We start from the raw sequence: 22,925 nt of genomic DNA on the forward strand, positions 1-22,925 counted from the left end.
TGACAGGAACAAATTTCTGTTGATTCTAATGGATTTAGGATTAAGCCCTAAACAACAGATTTGAGAGGGTATTCCAAAATACACAGGAGTGTGGAACTCCATGCTTGAGAGTGGGGAAAAATAGCCAGTGAATCAATCATCTCTGGTGCTGGTGATGCACAGCTCCCGTAATAAACACTGATGGCAGTACTGGCACATACTGGGGAATGGGTAACACCAGCTATCCATGGTGCAAGCCAGCAGGAATGTCAAGGCAGCAGAACGCAGTGCCCAAGAGTAAAGGAAATGTTGAGAGATATGAGTGCTTTGCTGGAAGGAGACCATTTAGTTTCCCAAAAAACACAAGAGAAACTGTCTCAAATTGAATTCACTGAAAAGACAGAGAGAGCAAATTGACTTTGAACCATGCTGTAACTATCTCCTGACTAGAGCTTCACTGGAATAAATTAATTTTATTAAGACTTTTTTCTGCAGTCAGTAAAAATTTAAAGAGAGGATCTTATCCACATGAGTGTCCCAACAATGCTACAGTACCTGAACAAAACAGGGAAAGATGTTACTTAGGAGACTACAGATGAAAATCTAAATTTTGAATTACATCTGGAAGCCACAAGAATCTTCAGAGGTCTGGGACAGTCTGGTGAGAATAATATCACTCCACAGCCAAGCACCCACACGAGAGCCCAGCTTTTTAAAGCAGTCAGTGTAGAATAAATTTGACGATTCAATCTACAAGTGATAACAGCAATGTCTGGGTGATAGAAGGAAAGATATACATTGTGATTTACAGAGATATGTAGAGCCTTCTGAGAGACAAGAAGGCAGAACATATTTCAGAGAAAGAAGAAAATACTTTTTTCATCAAAGACAAAAGAAAAAAATTAAAGGAAGACAACAGCCTTAGAAACAGTAGAAAATCTACCTAATAAACCAGAGGTATGTTAATTTCCATTTATGTGAAGAAACCTTTCCATAAATGAAATTGAGTGGAAATAAAGTGGAAATGCTCTCTTGTGGCAGTAAGTTGTACCGGTCCCTTGCATGCAGTACTGGAGAGATTAATTTTGACTAATTTTTGATGTAAAATTGGAAAAAAAACACCAATATGTCCAGGGTCATGTCTATATCATGCAGCTGTGATAGTTGGACTGCCTGGGGTCCAGGAGATTCCAGCAGAAATTTAGTGTCCCATAACTCCCATCATTATGATGTGCTGAACCAGGGATGGGGAATTCCTGCCCAGCACAAACTGCAAGAAATACTTTGATTAATTTTTTGTGGTCCTTCCTCATGCTCTCACCTTATCTATGCTTGTTCTCTGCCAATTAATTTTCTTCCAAGCCTGACAAAAAGTCAAACATTAAGGAAGCAAATCATACAGTTGTATTGGTGACAGAAAACGAGTCGGAGCAGGGGGTATTCTGTGTTCTGTAGCTCAACTCTGGCCTCTGCAACAGCTCAACATCTGACTGCCAGGGAAATTAAATATGAAGATGCTTAGGGCTGCTAATGACAAGAAAAATTGCCCTCTCATAGCTCCTGCAGAAAAATTACTAGCCAAAAGTAGAACTATCTCCCCAGCCACAAGTCTGCAAATATAACAAAATATTGTTGTTAAAATAAATAAACAGTGTTGGACTGGTTTAAAATCATGATATGCATAGTCTATCATTATGCATCACCAAGCAATTGGGCAAGAGTGAAATCAATACAGTGTCCAAAGCTCTCTCAGGCAAAAATATGTTTGAAAGAAATTGACACATCTGTACAAGATATGTCAATTTTTTTTCTAGTTGAATATGTTTGGTAAACATATTTATTAGCAAGTTAATATTAACTGATGAGAGTATAGACATGTATTGATATGATCAGTAATGATGCAGGAATCACTGTTTCTCCAATGAATGGTTTGCACCAGCACCTGTGGATCTTATTGCATAATCAGTGTGATTAACCTTTGATAAACTGCAATCCTACCCCAATCTTTTAGCCAGTGGCTTACTCAACCTATATACTGCTTCCTATAAACACTTCAATCTGAAACAATTTCAGGAAAAATATTATTCCCAGGGGTAGTGGCTCAGTTTGCATTGCTTCTTCCAAAGAGTTTTCTGAAAGGCATCCCCTGAGCTTACGGCAGTCTGCTTGCAACATTTCAATTGTTTTATTTCTTCTTTTTTTCCTTTCTTTGTTGTTTCTCTAAATGAAACTCTATTGGAGACTTCGGCATTTCATATTATAACAATGCCTGTCAGGAATTCTTTACTGTGCATGATAAAATGTAAACTCTTTAATTAGCTTTTTTTTTTTTTTTGTAATAAACAGTGGAAACTACTTTAGCATCTTAATAAGTAGAGTTTCAAAGTTATTTTTTGTTTTACTTGCCTCTGCTGCTCTTCTTTGTGTGCTATGCTTTATTACTCTGTTAAAAAACTGTCATTTACAGTTTATCCCATTATTGATGAGCAATGTGTTTGCTATTTTTAACTAAAACCAAATATTTTATTAAAAGTCTCCTAACATATCTCATACACTTTGACAGAAAACATTTGGAAGCACATCACTCACTCTAAGGTGAGTTCGCTGGAAACAAGTTGCTCTAATTTATTTAGCTCAACAGTGGCAATTAGGTATCACAAAATACCCAAGATATGCCAAAAGAAAGCATTTACAAAGGGTCTGATAAGTGGATTGCTGGCTGCTGAAGAGTATCAGACATGGCTGTCTTGCTCACAGTTTTTAGTAAACTAACCTGGTTTTACTATGAATGGGATTTGGAACACAGTTGCACTGGTTTTTCATGCCAGCACCCAAAGCAGCAATATGGTGCTAAATACATGGTTCTCGAGGAGCAAAGGTCAAATAATAAAAGGAGTTTGGAAAAGCTCACACCCTAGATATTTTTTGGACAAGCATCTTTTATTAGCTTTTATTCTCCCTCCATTTCCAGGCTTGAGCAGTAAGAGAAGAAAAGGATCTGAGGCTGCTGAAAAGGCCAGGCTTTACCTATAGTTATGCTGTCTCCAACAATCAGCTGTTTAGCTGCTGAGATCCACGAGTTGCAGAAGCCCACAGCAGGAACCATCCACCTGGAGATGCTCCTCCAACAGCCGGCTGGGCAGACAGGAAGCTGCAGCTGTGGCCTGGCCTGCAGCTGCCTCAGAGACAGCTGTGGCACAGCCCTGTCTGTCTTTTTTCTGTGCTGTCTGAATGCCTGTTGAGCAGGAGACAACTGGGGTAGAGTAACAACTTCTATTTCATTTTATGGCTTACTGAGAGAAGTCAAAAATCTGATGCCAAATTAAAAATATTAAAAATAGAATTACTTCTTTTGGATTGTCCTCATTTCTTATGCTCTGCTACCCAAAGCACCTGGAAGAATGATGACATTTATAGCATTTATAGGTAGGAGAGCTTTTTTGTTAGTTTGGGGTTTTGGTTTTGGTTTGGCTTTTCTTTGGGTTTTGCCTTTTTTTCTTTTTTTTTAATTACTATGTGTAATATGAAGCATTTGGTGCCTCTCGAGGACTATCTTAAAAAGCCCAGCAGAAATCAAGTTCATTATTCAGGCCTTCTGCAACTGGTAATTGAAGAATTGCAGTTGAGAAGGGATGTTCTTTCATGAAATGTATGATAGCATGTTTGCATTTGAAAGTGGGAAATGATCCTCGCCGAGTTCATCTCATATGAATTAGGCTGTCTCTAATTCCTGCAGTGTTGGACAGGATGAAGACTAGGAGATCACATGAAAGAGACTCCCTAGATCTGTAGCAGCACCACTGTGCCATTTAATACTCCAAAAGATTTAATATTAAACCTTTTGGAATTGTATTTTTTTTTGAAGAGATTATATTATTCATTTATATCTTCAATATTGTTGAGATAACAAAGGCAAGTTTTTCTACTAAATATAAAAATCTGCTACTTGCTAAGCCAGAAAGCATTTTCTTACTAAGGGTTAATCAGCAACCAAATGTTCCTGGTCTGAGATATAATAAATATCTCAGCTTTATAGTTACCTGTTCACCTAAGGATTATGTTCTACTGTGTGACATTACTCCAGCTGCTTGTTCAGAGATGTTGAACCAAATAAAAACAAACAAAATGTTGAACAAACAAAATAGTTTTGAGAATATTATTTCAAATACAGAATTAAAATTACCATGTCTACAAAAATGCTGATTTGTTGTTATAACCCTAGTTCTGCTATCTACTCTATCTATATTATAATCCAGTTTTTAATTAGATGGTAAGATCCCAATTATTTGTTTTCATTTAAAAAAAAAGGAACTAGCAAAAGCCAAGACTCTGCCAAGCAGTCTGCTTTCCATCAAATTCTTTCTTTTCAAATAGGTGTATCTTCTGGAATACATAATGGACTAAATAAAAGGTCATCAGAATTCCCCAGATTGTTTTGGCTGAAACTGTCCAAAATTATTCAGTCTGAAGCAAATATTTATATGGATGCTTTCAGTCTGAAAATATAGAGTCAAAAAACTTAAAGATATCTAATACCTGGAAGGCTACTTTCTCAGCCTATATAAATAAGCAGTGATACACTTGTCTTTGTATTAACCAGGACCTGACTGTCAAGAAAAATTAACCAATTCAAAATTTTAAAAATGATAGTGTTCATTTTTTAACACCATCTCAAACCTTTTTTCAGAAATCCCTCAAAAGGGAAGTGGAACTAAACTTTCTACTGTTCCATTTTTCCTAGTCTCAAAATGAGCTTCATAATTTTAGGTTTAGCTGTGATCTGTGGCTTCATCGAGAGCACTTGCTGTTTAGCTGTTTTCACTTGTCAGTGGCAGCATGTAGCATGCAGGCACTAGACATGGGTTATTTGGTTATTCACAGATAGACATACTTGCCATTCCTAAAATATTCTTCAATGGAAGTTTTTCTTCCTTTTTTCCCGAGGCTTTAACTCTTGCACTTCATATTGATATTTAACTCTCATACCTCCTATTACCTTCATTATAGAGTGGCTCCTTCTCCCAGGAATGTTTAGTATTGGTCCAGAATTTGATACATTTACAGTTTTAACATGCCCCCCCCCCCAATTCATGACATAATTCTTTTTAGCAGGTGTGTCTCCCAAACACAACCAAGCAACACATTTCAGACAATTAACATGGTCTCCTAATTGTCTATTCAACTCCTCTTCACCCTGCTTCAATTCAACACTGCTGACCCAGAGAGCTAGGGGCAAAGGAAGTAGACTGATTTCTCATTTCATTCGGATTTCATGTGTACACCTTGGTTTGTCTCTAAATACGGACCCAGAAGAGTTACTTCCACAGGAACTTTAGCATGAGCTTCTGAAAATATACACTGCTGTATTCTTTCTCCCTTTCCCTTCTCTCCAAGGAAAAATATAAGTAGCATTGTTTCTAGAACCATGATAGTGTTCTAAAAATAATAACCCCTTCCAGACACATGCTCCAGACCTAAGCAAGGAGACACTGATACCTAGAGATAGATCTTAACATCTTTCATCATGCTTACAACATTGTTTTGACAAATCCCCTTCGTGCAGTCTGACTACCCAAAGGTGACAGAGAACCATTTTGTGTCAGCAGGGGTAGCACAAAGCAGGACACTTCACTTGAGCAATTAGTCACTGTTAAGGATGAAGACAATATTTTGTTTTATTAAAGACTGGAATATTATTCTGTTTTATATTTCCTTCATTTACAGATGAAAATTATAATTCATTCCTTATACGTGTGAATTTTAAGTTCATAGCAATTGTTTTTAAAATAGCTACAATTCATTTTCTTTGTCTCTCGGTTTGCTATTTCTTGCAGCTTTCAAGATACACAGTTATCTTCAGGGAAGGAACCATGAGTCAGCAAGAAATTTGAGGTAGATATTGTTCTTACAGCAAGCATGCCAAAAAACAACCAAGGAAATCTGAAATTCTAGTTTATTTTAGCTCAGGCTAAAACAATGGACCTTTTTAAAGAGACAAGTGAGGCCTGCTTAAGTAAGACAATAAAAGTAAGAGAATACAAAAATAAATCTTTCTCTGCCAACTGTATCCTTGTTTTTTTTGAGCCTTGCTTTGAATTCAACAACTTTCAAGGGTTTCTTGAACCAAACTCAATGCAACCCTCTCTCGAAAAAAAAAGGGAGTTTTTTTTGGTTTCTTTCCTTTTCTATCTTTCTTCATATTTTTGTTTTTTTTTCCCTGTCCTCTTGTTTCTTTGACCCTGATCTCCTCAGGAACTGCTGCTCCTACTGAAGCCTCTCTGCTGTTGGGTTTCTCACACTGCTTGCCCCACAGGTTTCATCACAGTTTTTCCAATCTACAGGCACTCATTGCTCTCAGGTAAGACACAGAAGGGAATCCCTTGACCCAGAGCATTCTCTCTTATTCATGTGTTACTGAAGACCACACGAATGTCAGCTTGCCCCTGCTGCCGGCCATTGTGCTTTTTAGAGAGCATAGCACAAAAAAAGGGTTGAACAAACATGGCACATTGCTGCATCTGTTCTCTTCCTCTCCAAATTCCACGCATAAGATTCAATTTTATGCTATCATCAGGGGCCTACTCACAGAAGAGAGAAAATTGGCATTGCTCATAATTAATGAATTAATACAAACCTCAAAGAGAAATTAAGTTCTTTCCATTTCTGTCACTAAGGGATAAAAGATAAGGTAGGAGAAGGCCAAAGCAAGTGCGTTGGAGGATGTATTATTTTAATAGAGTGAAGCTGTAGATGTGACAGAGTGCTCTTGTATCAGAGCAAGAGGGTGTATTATTTTGCACGGACATTGCTGGTGTCTAAATTACTTCACTGTCGATGGTTATTTCTAAAGCAATGAGATTAAACAATATCTGGTATGATTTCTTGAAGAGTTCAATCTGACAATGAATTGATTGATGGTCTGTAATAATTGTAAAGGTTATATAGGTAAAACTAAAAGAGTGTGGGTAACTGTAGTCCTCATTTCAGAAGGTGCATGTTTTATAGAATATGTTTATGTAGAAATAAAAATGTAAGTAAACTCCTGCTAATTAGAGCTGGATTGCAGTATTGCCTGTTCTGAGCACCTGAAAATCAGGAGTCACATCTCTAGACTGTGCCAGAGGATAAAAGTCAGAAACCATCTTAGATATTTTAAATTACATATTGTCTTTGTTATGGTAAGGTGAGAAAATCTGAAGCTATGGCCTAAATGTGGGAACACATAGTTGAGGTTTAAAAAGCATCACATTAAAAATGTCAGGGAACTCACAGAATAACAGCACTGTCGCTATGCACCTGGACAGAGAGGTAAAAGGGCAAAACCTTGCCCAAAGGCCACGGCACAGAAGAAACCTGAGAGTAAGGCTTAACACTATTACAGTGTCAGTACTCATAGGCATAACAAGATCTAAGGATGGCAGGCTGCTTACAGCCTTGAGGATTGCAACATTCCCAGGGGAAATGCAAGAAAGAGAAGAGTGAAAAATATTGGCTGGGCAGCCTGAGAGAAGAGTTAATCGTGATAAGTGGGCTTCTCTGAAATTCCTGGGAATGGTGTGACTATTTTGGAGACCTGATCAGGCTGTTCATAAATTCAATGTTTCCTAAAACAAATTATCTCAAAAATGCTAGTATACTGTAGTGGTTTTGGTCTGGAATCACATTTGATCTAGCTTCCAGAGGACTTGAAGACCCTTTTACCCAGGCTGCCCACTTTGGACTGCCTCAAGTTTGACCTTGCTTTGGGGATGGCTGTACTTTGTGTGGACTAATCTGAGTACAGCAGCCTATGATGGTGTATGTTTGTGCGGATGAGCACTCATGCTCATGCACATCTGTTAAAGAAGAACCCATATGCAGGAGGATATAATGCAGAGGAAGGGCAATGTACCTTACATGGTGATCTAATATGACTTGTTACATTTAGATCACTTTTGAAAGCCAAAGCTAAACAATCAGGTTATTGTATGGAAATGTCAACGAGCTATTCTGCCTGTGGCTAGTTTGCTAGCATTTTTTCATTATGGAGTCATAACTACCAGCACACATGAAACCATAGATGTAACTTTTGATTATTCAAATTGTTCCAAAGATAAAGACACCGATACATAGAGCCAGCACTTAGGCTTATATTTATAACTCTAATAAGAAGAATGTCAGTCTCATAACTCACAATTTAATACTTAACACTAACATCTTAATGTACCATCAATCTGAACCCAAACCAAACTTCTTGAAAGAGACAAGACCTCATGATACATGCTCCCCACATGTTTCTTCTCTCTTTTAACAAAAGAAAAAACAAAACTGATCAAGAAAAGTCACAATTAAAAAAGATAAAATGAGCATCATTCTTGGAAAGGATGTCTCATTTTCTTCCTTCCTTTTGGCAGTTTTCTAGTCTGCTGTAGATTGAAGAAAATAGGAATAAGCATCTTTCGACCACAAACAGATGTGCTCGATAAAGAAAATGTCAGCAAAAATACTAAAGCAATGTGTCACAGCAGCTTTCTGACAGATAGAGGGAAAAGGTAAAAAATGTTCTATCATGTCCGACAAGGTGTTCTTTTTGAGATTTAAAGATCACTGTGCAACTTTAAACATGTTTGTCACTTTGGCTCTGACTGGAGCTATCTGGAGCTTCACAAGAACTTTATCAGCTCAGCATAGGGGGGAAGAAAGAAGCCCATTCCCATTTATCTCAGCCAGGTTCCCTTCAAAGCCAACAAATAAATTACAGTGTACATTTGATACAAATTGATTTCTTAACTCAAATAACAATGTTGTCCTCCCAGTCAGGCCATGTGTCACTCATTCGCGAGCCTGAGTGAAAGGCTCAATCTGTCTGCGTGACAGAAATAGGCCTGACGCATCTCGCCGAGGAATGCTAATAACCCCGGCCTGGCCCGGGCCTTTGTGGGCAAGCGGCGATAAGGAAAATCAGCCCGTCCTGTCAAACACCGCCAAGGCCTGATCGCCGTTTGTTCCAACAAGCTGCACGGGCCTCCGAGCCGCCATCCCATTTCATGTAGTAAATGAGAGGAAAATAAGATCCGGCTAGCACGGTTAAGATGCCGGTGACTGTGATGAAGCCGAAGTGAAAGGAAACCCCATTGAATATCTTGAACTGATCTTATCAGCTGCTGGAGAAATGAGATATTGGCAGGGGCTGTTGAGTTTCTCACAGCTGAGCAGGTTAATAAGGTTGGGAGGCAGGCCACAGGCTAATTGGATTTGCCTTGGTTTGATAAACAGTGGCAGGCCCACTGCCAGAAAAACATACACAATGTGGCTTTTCCTCTTTGTTTGTCTTCAAGACATACAGAGGGGAAAAAAAAAAAAACCTGAAAAAAGAAGCTGCTTTTTTTTCCCCTTTTTTTGAAGCTAAAGGTGTCTTCCTGAATTCCCAGATGAAGAGGCCAACGAAGTCAAACTGTGAAACAGTAGTTGTTGGGTGTTCTGATTTTAATCAAACACCATTTAACCCGCCTGACCTCACAAAGTCAGCTCACATCAAAACAGCACAACTGTAAGGGCTAACTAGAAGCAGAAGGAAATAACAACCTATTGAAGCTTTCCAAAAGCTTAAAATATTCAAAAGGAAACAATTTTGCAGCCTCATCTCCGGGCAGATGCAGCCTGGCCAAGACAGACAGCCTGCGCAGCCGTCTCCAGGCTGCGCCCAGTGAGGGCACCCAGGCTGCGCCCATGGATGATGGGCAAGACTCCAGCACCCCTTCAGACCTCTCTAAAGTTTGATACCATGGCCCTCCAGCTCTTGCCATAACCCTGCTTCTTTTCCATGCTGTTACTTGGCAGGATCTGGCCTGGAATTTGCAAGAAGTTGAGGAGCTTTCTGATTAAACACTGCAAAACTGCGCCCTGCAGGGCAGGCAGAAGGCTGCTCCATTACCCCGGTGCTGCTGCACAGGTTGCTGCGAGCTTCCCCCCACACTGCCCAGTAAAACCTGCCAAAATGCCAAGACCTTTGCATGACCTTGGAAATGTGATGCTACGAAAAATGTTTAGATGTTGAAGTTGCTATTGAATGCCTCTGATAAAATCCTGTCACTAGTTTTTGTTTCACAAGGTTTGGCTTGTATTTTCTCCACCGACTGTTCTAAATCTTGGATCTGTTTGCTCTTTGGATTGGCATTGGCAGGGACAGTAAAAGGAGAACTAACCAACTGAGGGTGGTGCTGGCTTATTCTCTGCAGATACAAATATAGCACCAGAGCAAGGCAGGAATTACTTAGAGCAACAGAGTAGTACGCATAATTTAAATATGAGTGTGAGAACATGAATAAATTTCAGTGTGTACAATGCACCATATTGTGGCATCTGAACATCTGGCATCTGTGACTTTATCTATAAAAGTTATCAATGGAGTCAATAACCGATGAGAAATGCATGCCATCCCAATGGACAGCTTCTAAGTATCTTAATTTTTTTCTTTTATGTAGTTTCTGGTCCCTTAAGGAAATATGTTTGTATGCCATCATGTTCAGTGAGTTGGACAGGATGAGGAACTAGAAGGAAATATGTCTAAGCTTATTCTGCATTTTATTTTTCTCCATTCAGAATGGGAACTTCATAGTAAGTTTTTAAAAGAGACTAATTTCTCTGAGAAAATATTGTTTCTCAATTATGTGAGAAATGTAAGTATTGTTTGAAGTCTTGTTTTAAATATGACCACAACAAAGAGTTTCCACTCTTCATCTCCATTCTTTAGAAAAATATTTGTATTTATGACTTGATTATTTATTCTACTTTGTATTTCACTGCTTTAAAACATACTTCAAATTAACACAACATATTTTGTCAGACTTTTTCAGAATACTATGTCAAAATTAATAGTTTTGTACATTTCACTTTTTTTGATTGAGCAGATATTTTCTGAACAACTCTTTTGTATTTAAAATTTACAAGTTTCCGAAAGCAAAGCATACAATTTTCAACAAATGTTGCTTGTGCAGACAGCTGAAAATTTTAGCAGGTTCAGAAGTATCCCTTTTGGGGCAGTTTAGATTTGTCTCCTAGGCTGACTAGTCCTCCTTGTTCTTTGGGTTTTCCTTACACTTTTGCTAAATAGAATCAGAATATAACTTGCCCAATAAAGGAGATAAATTTGTTCAGAAATAATATTTGACTTTCTAGAAAACAATGCCAGTCCTCACCTGAGACATGTGATGTTGAAGAACATAAAAAAACTACCCCTTCCATCTGCTAGCTGAACTCTGCCGTGCTGAAGATGAAATTCCCTTTCATTCTCTGGTCCAAACTATATCTAATTTGTAGGAAGTGAATTGGTTTGAACAGAACAGAAAGTAGATTTTGCTAAAGACTGGTCTCCCACCTGCTTACCACATGTTGTAACTGTGGGACTAGCAACTTCTCTAGAGCAGAGGAGGTCCAGGCAGTTCAGAACTTACCACGTCCTTTGGCTCTGGAAGAAAACATAAGAGAAAGGGAATGACTTGCCAGCAAAAGAGTTTCTCAGATCAAGATAATCAAAGAGATTTTCATTATTTTTTTTCTTTTAATTTTGTGGCTGGAAACATTTAAGAGACGTTTTGTTTCATGGTAAATAAGAACAAAACCTGTAAATAATATTGTAACTGAAAAAATGAAACAAAACCCAATCCCTATGTCATGATGGAAATGAAACCATTCAAGGAAAATAAAGAAAAGAAAATAATTTGACCTAAACATTGCTTAAATTAAGATTCAGGTTTGTTTTTAAAGAAAGAAAGCTCTTTCCCTCACTTTGAGTATGTTTCTGGACACCATCCCATGATACAAAATTGTCTTTGTACTTGCATTGACTTATGCATAATAGTTTCTTCCTTTCACATTTTGAGTGTTTTATTATTTTTGGATGCACATCAATGCAGCATGTGGCACATAAGGCAGACTGGGGTAATGGAAGTATATTTTCTGCAGTATAAATACTGGCTAGAACTAAGCTGACAAAACCTCTTTTCCAAAATCCAGGTTCACTACTGTTGAAATTAATAAAATTTGCACCTTTCAATAATAGTAGGATCATTCTTCAATGGTTTTCCAGCCTTACATAAAGCTTGGAATAATATTCCTATATTTGCTGTAAGTTTTATTTGGAATCATAAATTGGTCTAGTTTCCTGACATACCAAAATAGCAATGAACAGATGAATATGAAATAGTATATTTCTAAAATCATGAAATGCAGCAAATGAACTACATTTGAGCTACTGATTTTAAAACTGCATCAAGCCCAACTACTTAATATAGTACTGATTTTATTAGCTCCCTATATTTCAGGAATTATTTAAATAACTTGACAACTAATGTTTTCTATTAAGACTCAAATGTTATGATCAAAGTTTATCTTTTATTCAATTTTAATTTTAAAAAATAGACAATACATAAATCAAAGCTAATAATAGCAGTTCCAAAGACATATCATAAAGACTAGCATGTGCTTTTACCTTTAATCTCAGTGAGAAGCCCCTTGCCTTTAATGGAAGTATTCACAGAATATAAAATTGAGCAGATGATCGTATCTTTAAAAGATGAGGGCCTAAAGAAGCACCTGGTGATTAGTACAGAGTGCTACAATACGGACAGACCTCGTAATGGGGTACTAAGGTTTTCTTGGAATCATTGTACTACTATTTTTGGAAGGAAACAGATGATTCCAGAGCTTGGAAAAAGTAACTGCCTCAGAGCACAAGCAAGGTATTGATAATTATGAAGTTCTGTGGAACAATCTGACTGAAGAACATTTTCTCCTCATTATGTGGCAAAATTTCTGTGACATTTCTAAACTTCATATTGGGAAGACAAAGAAATGAAGATACAGAACAGATTCTGAAAATGTTCTTCTTCAAGAATAACCATTACTATAATGTCTGGTCAGTATTTTCATAGCCAGCAATATGATGAGGCAACTCTGCCTCTCCCCAAAGCACAAGGCACTCCACATACCTGGTTACGTTCCTAATAATTTACTTTTAAATCAAATAATAGATTGAATGGAGCTTTACCATCAAACTTGCTGCTTGTAAGGTATACGAATGTATTCGTAATAAATAACTGAAAAAAAAAAGAAGAAAATCATTGAGAATGTGATAATTAGCACAAATATATTTGTGTTTATTACCACAAATATATAAAAATGCATTGTAAATGTAACTTGCCATCCTAACTCTTTTTTGTTCATCCAAATTATGAATAGATAAGAGAGAGCTGATAGATTCCAGCCCCTAAGTTACAGAAGATTTACAGCCAGATAATTATATATATATATATATATATATACATATATATATACATATTTTCACATCAATATTATTGTATCAATATTCCATAGAAATTTGAAACTGTAACAATGGGGTTTTATTTTGCTTACTTAAATTATTTGCAATTTGGATCAAAGAAAGGAAATAACATGATTCTCAGAATCTCAGTTTTGCTTTCTCAAGTTAAGATACTGTAAATGTTTAGCATGAGGACCAAATATTCCAAATTCAGATGTTCCAAGTAATGTTGTAAACATAGGTAAAACACCCTCAATATTTAAAAGCATTGCCGTCTTGGAAAATATGTTCTCCAGCTGTCAGTATAAAGGCATTAAAATTACATTATTGCAATTTACACATAAATTTTAAAAAATGCTGACCCAGACATACTCCTTTTTCCAAAGTCACTTTATTTTCTTATACTATTCTATGATGAAATAATATAACTAAAGTTTCTACTTCCCGCTGGTTGCCAACAGACAAATCCCCTTCCTACAGTGTAAACCTCTGCTATTCCAGCTCCAGGTGTTTCAAAGAGTGTCCCTGCTTCAGAAAATACGACTTCACAGTAGTGGTGGATCTGTATCATAAAGACCCCACTGTCTACCCAAGACACATACCAGAGGCTTTTGTTCAGACTAGTCTGATCCTATGTAGTGACCACTGGGCGGAGTATATGAGATATACTGTCTTGGATGCTAGGTTTCACTGTAATTTTACCTAACAGGAATACATTATTTATAACTCCATAGTCAAAATAAATGAGTAAGTAGCTACCAAGTCTACATGTACATTATAGGTCTCCATTACTGAACAGTGGGGTTTAGTAGGAGTGGATCTGTAGAGTAGAGTGGCTGGTACTAAGGACATGATGTCAACACATTTGGGGGTAAGAGGTTTTTTAACTTTGGACTTATACAGTGAAGCTATTTGTGACTAGAGAGCTTCAGGTACATTTCCTGATACTGCAGAGAACCTCTTCCAGCTGCTGTTTGAGACACTTATTTTCTGAACCCCAGGTCAATAACTGGGGAAAATCGGGAGACTGACATCACAAGCTCCTTCTTGCTGTGAAATAAAATGCTAATGCAGACACACTCTATTTCTTTCTATACTGTATTCAAATCTTTTTTTCTGTTGATAACATTGCCATATATTATGTCAGCAGGATTTTCATCATCAGGATATAACTTTTAGCACTGACTTTTTAAATGAAAACTTTGGCAAGCATCTTTGTGCCAAACCATTATTTTCCCTTCCAGGACACTCTGGTTTACCTGTTAGCAAGTTGATTGCTCGTTTTAGGATTTAGTTATCATCCCTATCATCTTAATGATATGCTTCCTATTTAGTTCTACATCAGATTTTCTGTATGATACTTGATTAATAATTATTTTCCAGGAGAATATCTGAGCTTTCCTTACATGTCGTTTTTATGAGATCTGTAGTATTTTTTCTAGTGTAAAAAGACACTTATTCAATCAATGAAAGAAAAATTAGTTTGAAACAATCTACCTTCTCTAAATATGCATTTCTTTTTCTCACATTTTTGGCTTATCTCTATGTATTATTATTATTTTCTTCAAAATATGTTCTGATATTTTCTGCATTACTTAGATCTAGCTGATAAGTCAATTGACTTCTTCTCTTAGTCTAAAATTAAGATATATCTGTATTTAGATATATAAATATTCATTATCCTGCATTTATTTTGTTGCTTATCATAGACTTGCATTGTAATAGGAGAGATTTCAACTGTATATAAGGATAGTGAAACAGGGGAACGGGGGGATTTCAGCCTTGGAAACACAGATGGATGCAGTTCTGAACAACTTGATCTGATCTCATTGCTGACTCTTCTGACCCTCCTGCCAAGCAGGAAGTTGGACTACATTACCTCTTGAATTATTTTGTGGTTCTATGGCCATGCAAATACATATTTAAAGTATGTTCACAGGATCTAATCCAAGGACACTCTAGAGACAATAGACAGTTCCAGGACTACAAATATTGCCATAAAACTACAGATGTCTTATCATGTAGATTCCATGTCCTAAATGAAAAAAATCTCAACATACTAGATGTTTATTTCCGCACACTTTCACAGTGACAGTTTGACATACTCCATCAAAAATCGTTAGGCTACTTATCATCAACATTTTCATTTTCCTGACTGTTATTCTCATCAATGCTAAGGTTATTTCTTCTGACCATCAATCTATCCTTTATCGGCCAATAACAACTGAGGCATCACAATGTATTGCTTATTCAAAACAATTCTGAACTTTTATTACAATTTCAAAGACAACTTTACATACAGTTTTTTTGAGAATCTTCTAAAAGTTGTCACAACCATCCTTGATCTGTCTACAGAGATGTTTACCCATCAATCATAAGATATTTCTTGCTTTCTTCAGAATTCCTCTCAGATGTAAACCTCTCCTCTGGCAGACAGCAGAGAGCTCTACTCTGAATTTTTTTATCAAAGAACTATTGCTCAAGTTTAATGAGGGGACAAACATATCTTTCCAATGATATAAATCTGCAACCCATTCTGAGATTTACTGTTTTTTGTGTCCCAATCATTCTATCCTTTGTTCTACCTCCCAGTCTATAACTCTTATGGACTGAGCTAATTATAGTAATTTTGTTTAGTTGCTTTTCTTGAACGTTTATTGACATACTTGCAAGAGGTAATGGAAAACAGGAAAGTCGGGTAGCATTTTAGTAGTAACTATATTAATCTGCTTATGAATAAAATCAAATCTGTTTTCCAAAGAATTCCAGCCCTATCAAAAAGGACATCAATTGACTAAACAGGCCAGTTTTGCTATTAAATTATTAATACAAACTCTTACTGAATATTCTAGTTTGAGGAAAAGTCACTATTTCCAAAAAGATCTGAAAGCTTCTTTTTTCTGTGTACATCAATAAAATAATGTTAATTGGTACAGGCAGAAGATTCAAATTATAGTTTCAAATGAAGTACAGTAATATATGTAAATTGGAAAAGGAATGAGAAAAACACATCAAGTAAATTAGGTGGATACTCAAACACAAATATTGCAAATTAATATGAGAGAAATAGTGGAATTTAGGTGAAAATTAAAAAATTAATTCTTTCTTCAGCCAGATATTTCTCACACAATTTTCAAAACTCCACATCCAAATTCCATGTGATATGATCAAAACACACCAGATTGCTATTCATATTTGAATCCAGATATTTAGGGTGATAAAATATCTTCTCCACTAGTTGCTCTTCACGGGCTTTAGACATTTAACCATTCTACCATACTTCAAGAAGTTAAAAGATCGGAGGTAAAAAACCTTCCAGAAATTATTTTAAGCTTGCTTTGTGTAGATTTAACTCCTGTTCAAAACATTAAAACTCAGTCTTCACTAGGTGACACACAAATGTACCTCAAGATATGTGGGGTTTTTTCAATTACAGAGAAAAAAAATTTCAGTTGCTCCAGAAATTCCTTCCTACTCTGTGGCTGTGAATCTTTAACTGATCCAAATCATTCTAGATAATTAATAATTATAATGTTGGAGGTGTAGGGGTTCACAGATTTGGTGTAAGGGTTCAGAGTCAAAAATGTTAATGAACAAAATATTAATTCTGGGTTCCTTCTCATTAACTGATGTTCATTTCAGGGAAAAGCCTCAAACCATAGAAGTAAAATATTCCCCATTTTCATGCTGCATGCTTCAAGTACTATAACACATTGCCACAATGCTAGGTGAGCACAGTTCAAGACACAAGGTCAAATATGAATATGGAATATGCATTTCAGAACTATACCATATAAACTGCATTAAGTTTCTGTTTTATCCCGAATCTGGGCTGACATCTGAGATGGTGTATTGAAACAGAAACATGATTTGAAAGTGAATTTCCTGATTTTTTTTCTATTACTCACCTATTGAGTTAATGTTGGGGTGAATTTTGAGATGTGCAAACTACATTTATTTGAGAAAATGAAGACAGAAGCTTCATTCCAAAATCTCTCCAAACACTTGAGATGATATTTGATTTATGTTATTATATTCAGAATCAATGTGTGGATGGCCCTTCCTGCAGATCCATGGTACATACTTAGAGTGTTATAGGGTTTTTTTCAGAAAGCTGTAATCTATATGTGCAGCAGACACTGCATTTGTTCAACCACCCACTTGAAAACATAAGGGAAATATAAGAGCCTACTGACGCACTCTCCTTGCACCAAGTTCCTTGCTCTAAGTAGACTTGTAGCAGAAGTCTAGTTCTCAGTGAAATATTATTCTAAATTAATTGAAATATTTCAGTGACATCATCCTATGTATCTTGTCAAGCATTGACCTGATATATTCCCAAGTGGCATAAAAGTATGCAGATATTTTTATACAATGCTTAAGAAAATTTAAAGTTTGGAAATTCATAGTAATTTACTGAATGTTAAGCAAAAGGTTTCTTGCAGTGAAAGGACAAGACCTTCTCCCTCTTTCACAATTTTCTGGCGGCAGTAAAATTTTGTTTTGCTTCTGTAATGTTTTCCTGCAGACCTCTGCAAAAGGCTGGGTGACAGCAGTTCCAAATTAAGTAGGTTTTTCCAGGCTCTCATACCACTGAGGAGAAAAGAAGGACTCATGCAACTATCAAGGTACATATGTTAGCAAAAAAGACAGGTCTAGAATAGTGAAGGGGGCTGAAATGAGGTGTGAGATGAACATGCTAAGCTATAGATCTTGCTTTCTTAGTCAACAGTCTCTGTTAATTCATTGATAACACAGAAATATTTGGGAAATAACTTGCTCTCTCCTTTATATTGGGTGTAGAAACTGTAATACAGTGATAAGCTTCATTGCTGCCTGCATGGTCTCATCTTGTACAGCATCTGGAGCGAGAGGCAAGAGCACAGTGTGAAGTTGTGATGTGGCCTCCAGCCAGCTCTACACCAGTATGCATCATGTCCCAGCACAGAATGAGAGGCTGTGTAGCATGGTTCAGATGAAGCAAACCACCACATTCCCCCACCTGACTCTCTGACCCTATTTCGAAACACTGAAGTTGTCATGGAAACCTGGAAAATAAGAAAAAGGTGTTTTACTTGCCATGCTTTGCTTTATAAATGCCCTAATTAATTCCAAATATAAGTGATGATATGTTGTTCTTTGTTGGTTTGCAGACAGAAATGGTTGTTTGGGAAGAGCTGAAACTGCTCTCTTTGATGCAGATTTGCTTGTCAGTTTTGGCTAACCATTTCTCAAAAAGTGTGTCCGAATTTCTAGTGAATATATCTTACACTTCCTTCAGAAATTTTCATTTTAAGAATGTAACTGTAAACCTAAAACTTTGCTATGGATACTTGCTTCCAAATGTCACCTGAGAAATGAGAAACATTGTTCTTGTCATGTAGGAGCAAACACTATGGTGAGAAAGTAAGTCATTAAGTATCAGCAGGATACTTAATGACTTAGAAAAAGGATATTGTAGCCCCTGTATTCATTGTACAAAGACAAATAGAAAAACAAATTTTCTATAGAACTGTGATAAGATAATTTTGGCCAAATATGCCAGTTTTCATAAAGTGAACTCCACACATTTTGTGTCTGGGAAGAATTTTGGCACTATTAAAAAAAAAAAAAGAAAAAAAAAAGAAAGAAAATTGAGAAAAAAGGTATAATTCAGCCTAAAATGTTTATTTCTCAATGTGAAACTCATTTAGAATTAGACAGGCCACTATATTTTTACCCCAGAAAGAAGAAGCCATAGGAAATACCTACAAAGAGAAAAGGTGTAAAGTAATGTTTATTTGAGTGCTCAGGAATATTGCTAATGGGAAAAATAATGAAAATGAAGTAAGTGTGTGTGTGTGTGTGTGTGTGTGTGTGTGTGTGTGTGTGTGTATGATGTGTATTCTTTAATACACTAATGTGATCTTTTTGGATAATCAGTTATCCAGTTCAACTCCCTGTGACCCAAACTAGTGGAAACCTCTGGAAAATATTCTCTAACAGTTTACACATTCATTAACTATTATCAATCAGTACAGTTTTACTTTTTAGCTGCAGCTATGAAAAATGCATGAAGGCAGAGATGAACTCTGGTTTGTGGCATTTGTTGTGAAGCCCAGAAGCAGCAGCAACTCGCAACCTATCATGCATAAAAGCAGAAATAACTTTTATGAGCCCAGTCATGTAAAGCTTGAATAGTCAGATTCATGAAATTCACTGAGATTTGGATTAAATTTAAACCATTCTATATAGTTCTACTTTTGATTAGAGCTCTGTGTGCAGTGAAAAAGCTCCCATTTGAATGGAACTTATATTTTTAAGAAGTTTGAATGTGCTCGAATTTAAATTGAGTTCCAAGCTTGATCTTAAATTGTACAGTGAATTAATTTACATTCAGTGTTAAGGGGAGGGGGTGGTTGAGGGGGGAAGGGGGGGAAAGATAGCACTAGTTTATTTTATATTTTAGCTATGGATCAAAGTTTATAAATATAAGGATCAAAACATGATGTAGTTTTATTATCTCCTTTTATGACATTATGAAGCTTGAAGTGCCCAAATGAAGAATGCAAGCTAAATAATAGAAACTCTACAATGTTCATTACTTTTACTTTTGGAGAAACAACAATAAAAAGTCCTTTCCATTTCCACTTATCTTTTCTTCACATTAAAAATGAGTTGCATTTTATTATATATATATATGTATTCCAGCCATTTACCTTTTCACTTTTTACCTGTGGTTCATAAAATATAGCATTGAGTTAGCAATGATGGGGGAAAAAAGCATTTTGTAGATCAATTTGCATCACAAACTAGTAGCATTTCATGTTTTGTATGTTTAAATTCTATATGAGTATCAGTCACTGTGGCTTTCACGTATTTTCCGTAGATGCAGAAAAAATCACTGAAGCTTAGAATTTATTTCAATATCTAAATAAATTCTCAGCTCATCATTCAGATGACTTCTGGACTGCAAATAAAGTCATACAATGCATGAAGAGATTAAATCACACATCTGGACTACTGCAATGTATAAATATAAATACATGCATACACACTCAAGCACTCCCCAATATATACAGCTGAGGTTTAAATCCAATACTTTGATCTGAGCCTCTCCTTTGGCTGTGCTTCAGACTAGACTAGAATAGCTTGGCTTCTCTTCCCCAGATCTGCAAGCTTAAATCCATAATTTGTAGGAAGACAAAAGCAGACATTCTCATAAATTTATTTAAAGAAGAAATCTCTGGCAAGTTTCTACCATTTGAAGCCAAACCCTTGCAAAATAGATAGCACAACTTTAATTTTACAGCCTAGGCTTATCGTTTAGAAGTCCACTTGCATGACAGAAATTGTCTTTTTTGCAGGATCAGGTCCCAGCTGTGAAACACAAGTCCTAAAAAGATGTTGTCAAGAGTTTAATTTTAAAGTCTACAATTTCTTTCTCAGTATTAGTTTATATGTTTTCTATTCCTTATGAAAAAACCTAACAAGAAATTATATTATAATTGTTATTGTTATTGTTATTATTGTTGTCTGAAAATGCAGTCTTTTAAAAGAACAACATTACTGTTAACTTTTTAAAACACAGTGTTTAAAGGACAGGATTAGACCTTTTCATATCTTTATGATTGCTCATTTGTTAGAATACATCATTAGGTATGATTTGATTGATCTGGAGGGAACACAGAAATTCAAAGCTTATATAATTTTGAAAATTCTAAACAAAATGCCCCACAAACCCTTATTTGTAAAATTTTTAATTAATATTCTACTTTTCAGCCATATCAACTTTTCAAAAATTCTAATATATTAAATTTGGGCATTATCTACTAATGAAATTAGACCTGTAGGAATCATGGAGAAAACTTTCTAAAAATAATTTTGGTGCTAATTTTGAAAAGCTCAATTATTTTGTAAGTGTTATTAAAGAAGGATTTCTTATTCTTAATGCAACTTATATCACCCAGAGTTAGACAACATCAAAATCCCTCTGAATTTAATATTCAGAATTTTCCTCAGAGTTACCAATAAGCAAATTTGTTTGCTTGTCATGTTTGTCTTTGTTTCCAAGTGTGCCTAAAAGCTTAATTTGTATTACTTTTCTTTTAGTACTAGGGGATATTTTCTGCTTAGGATATTTCTCCACAGTTTTTTTGCCTAGACTTTATGCCTTTGCCACAGGATTCCCAAGAAAGTCTTCATGAAAATATGTTATTTTAGAATTTAAAGCACATGTAATAAGCAGTTTAACTAGTGTGTAACAGTTGCATAGTATATGCCTTTTCTCTACAACATGGTCCTTCTCTCAAACCAATAGCTTGCAAAAGAAAGACAGAGGGATAATTGCAATTATAGCAAAGGTGTTAAACTTCTGGTCACTTGTAGGCTTCCATTCCTTTGGAAAGACACACTTTGTTACAATTGGGCAGCAAGGTTGTTATATTTATGTCTGCTAGCACTAAGGATGAAAATGTCTCATTAACAACAAAATAGTTGAAATTTGAGAATAATCAATATGTAGATATGCTAAAATTTTACTAGTTTTTATGGAGAGCATCCTTTCTGTCCAAGTAGTATCCAAATATGTCACATATAATGCAATGGGATTTGGGGGAGAATTTTGACACATTCTAAGAAATCTCAGTAACTCAGAGAAACTATATGATGAATTAGCAGATCCTCTTTCTGTATAAATGAATTACTTTTTACAGTCTGCAGCTTAATTTCTTCAAAAATCCATAGCCAGTCTTAATGCACCCTGGAAGAAAAGTGTTTTCTCAATGCTTTTTACTTTTCCTAAAGGTATAGTAAAGAAAAGTATAGCAATATTTTGTAAGTTCCAGCACTGAATGAAAGAAATCCAATTACTTGAGTTAACCATATCATCTGATGTGTGATTCCTGCGCTTGTCAATGATGGCACTTATTTTCTAGTCAGGTTCTTCTGAGACTATCATAATTGCATCTGCTTTCTTAGATTTTGTTGGTTTTTTTTTTCTTTTTTTGGTTTTTTTTTTTTTTTTTTTTGGTATTTTGGAGGGTTTTTTTGTTTTTTTGTGGAGGGGGGAAAGTTGATCCTAGAACATTGGAACAGTATTTTAGTCATCATTTGTACAAAACGTTGGTACATGCAATATATACTTACAATTTCTACATTTTGTCAGTGTAGTAGCTGATGAAGAAATTAAGGAAGTGTGGACTTTGCTGGCTGAAGACACTAGTAGGAGCTCATAGCTGCACTAGGATTACAAGCAAGATATGAAGGAGATTTATGGCTCTCCCAGTAGTAGAAATATTTGGACAGGGAATGCACATGAAAGGAAAGACAAAACAGAAGTTGCACAGGGAGTACTGAAAACTGTGCATGTCCACAGCTGAGAAATTACAGGGATCTAGCAGGACAAAAATTGGCATAAGGAGGAGAAAGGGGCACAGGCACACATGCACATTGAACTGTTTATCAAAATGAGGTAAAAGATTAGCAAAATTATATCAGAAGAGAAAGGATCTTCTGTGGCATGGGATGTTCATCTACCTACCTTTCCAGCTATTAAAGCTGCAGCTGGAGAAAGTTTTTAACTGGATTTGTTGTAGACATTGGTCTCCCTCTTGCAAGCCTAGAAAAGTCCTTCCCTAAATGAAGAGAGGCTGAAGTAACTCGACTT

Source organism: Serinus canaria, chromosome 2 (genome assembly GCF_022539315.1).
Source record: "Serinus canaria isolate serCan28SL12 chromosome 2, serCan2020, whole genome shotgun sequence".
NCBI classification, from domain to species: Eukaryota; Metazoa; Chordata; class Aves; order Passeriformes; family Fringillidae; genus Serinus; species Serinus canaria.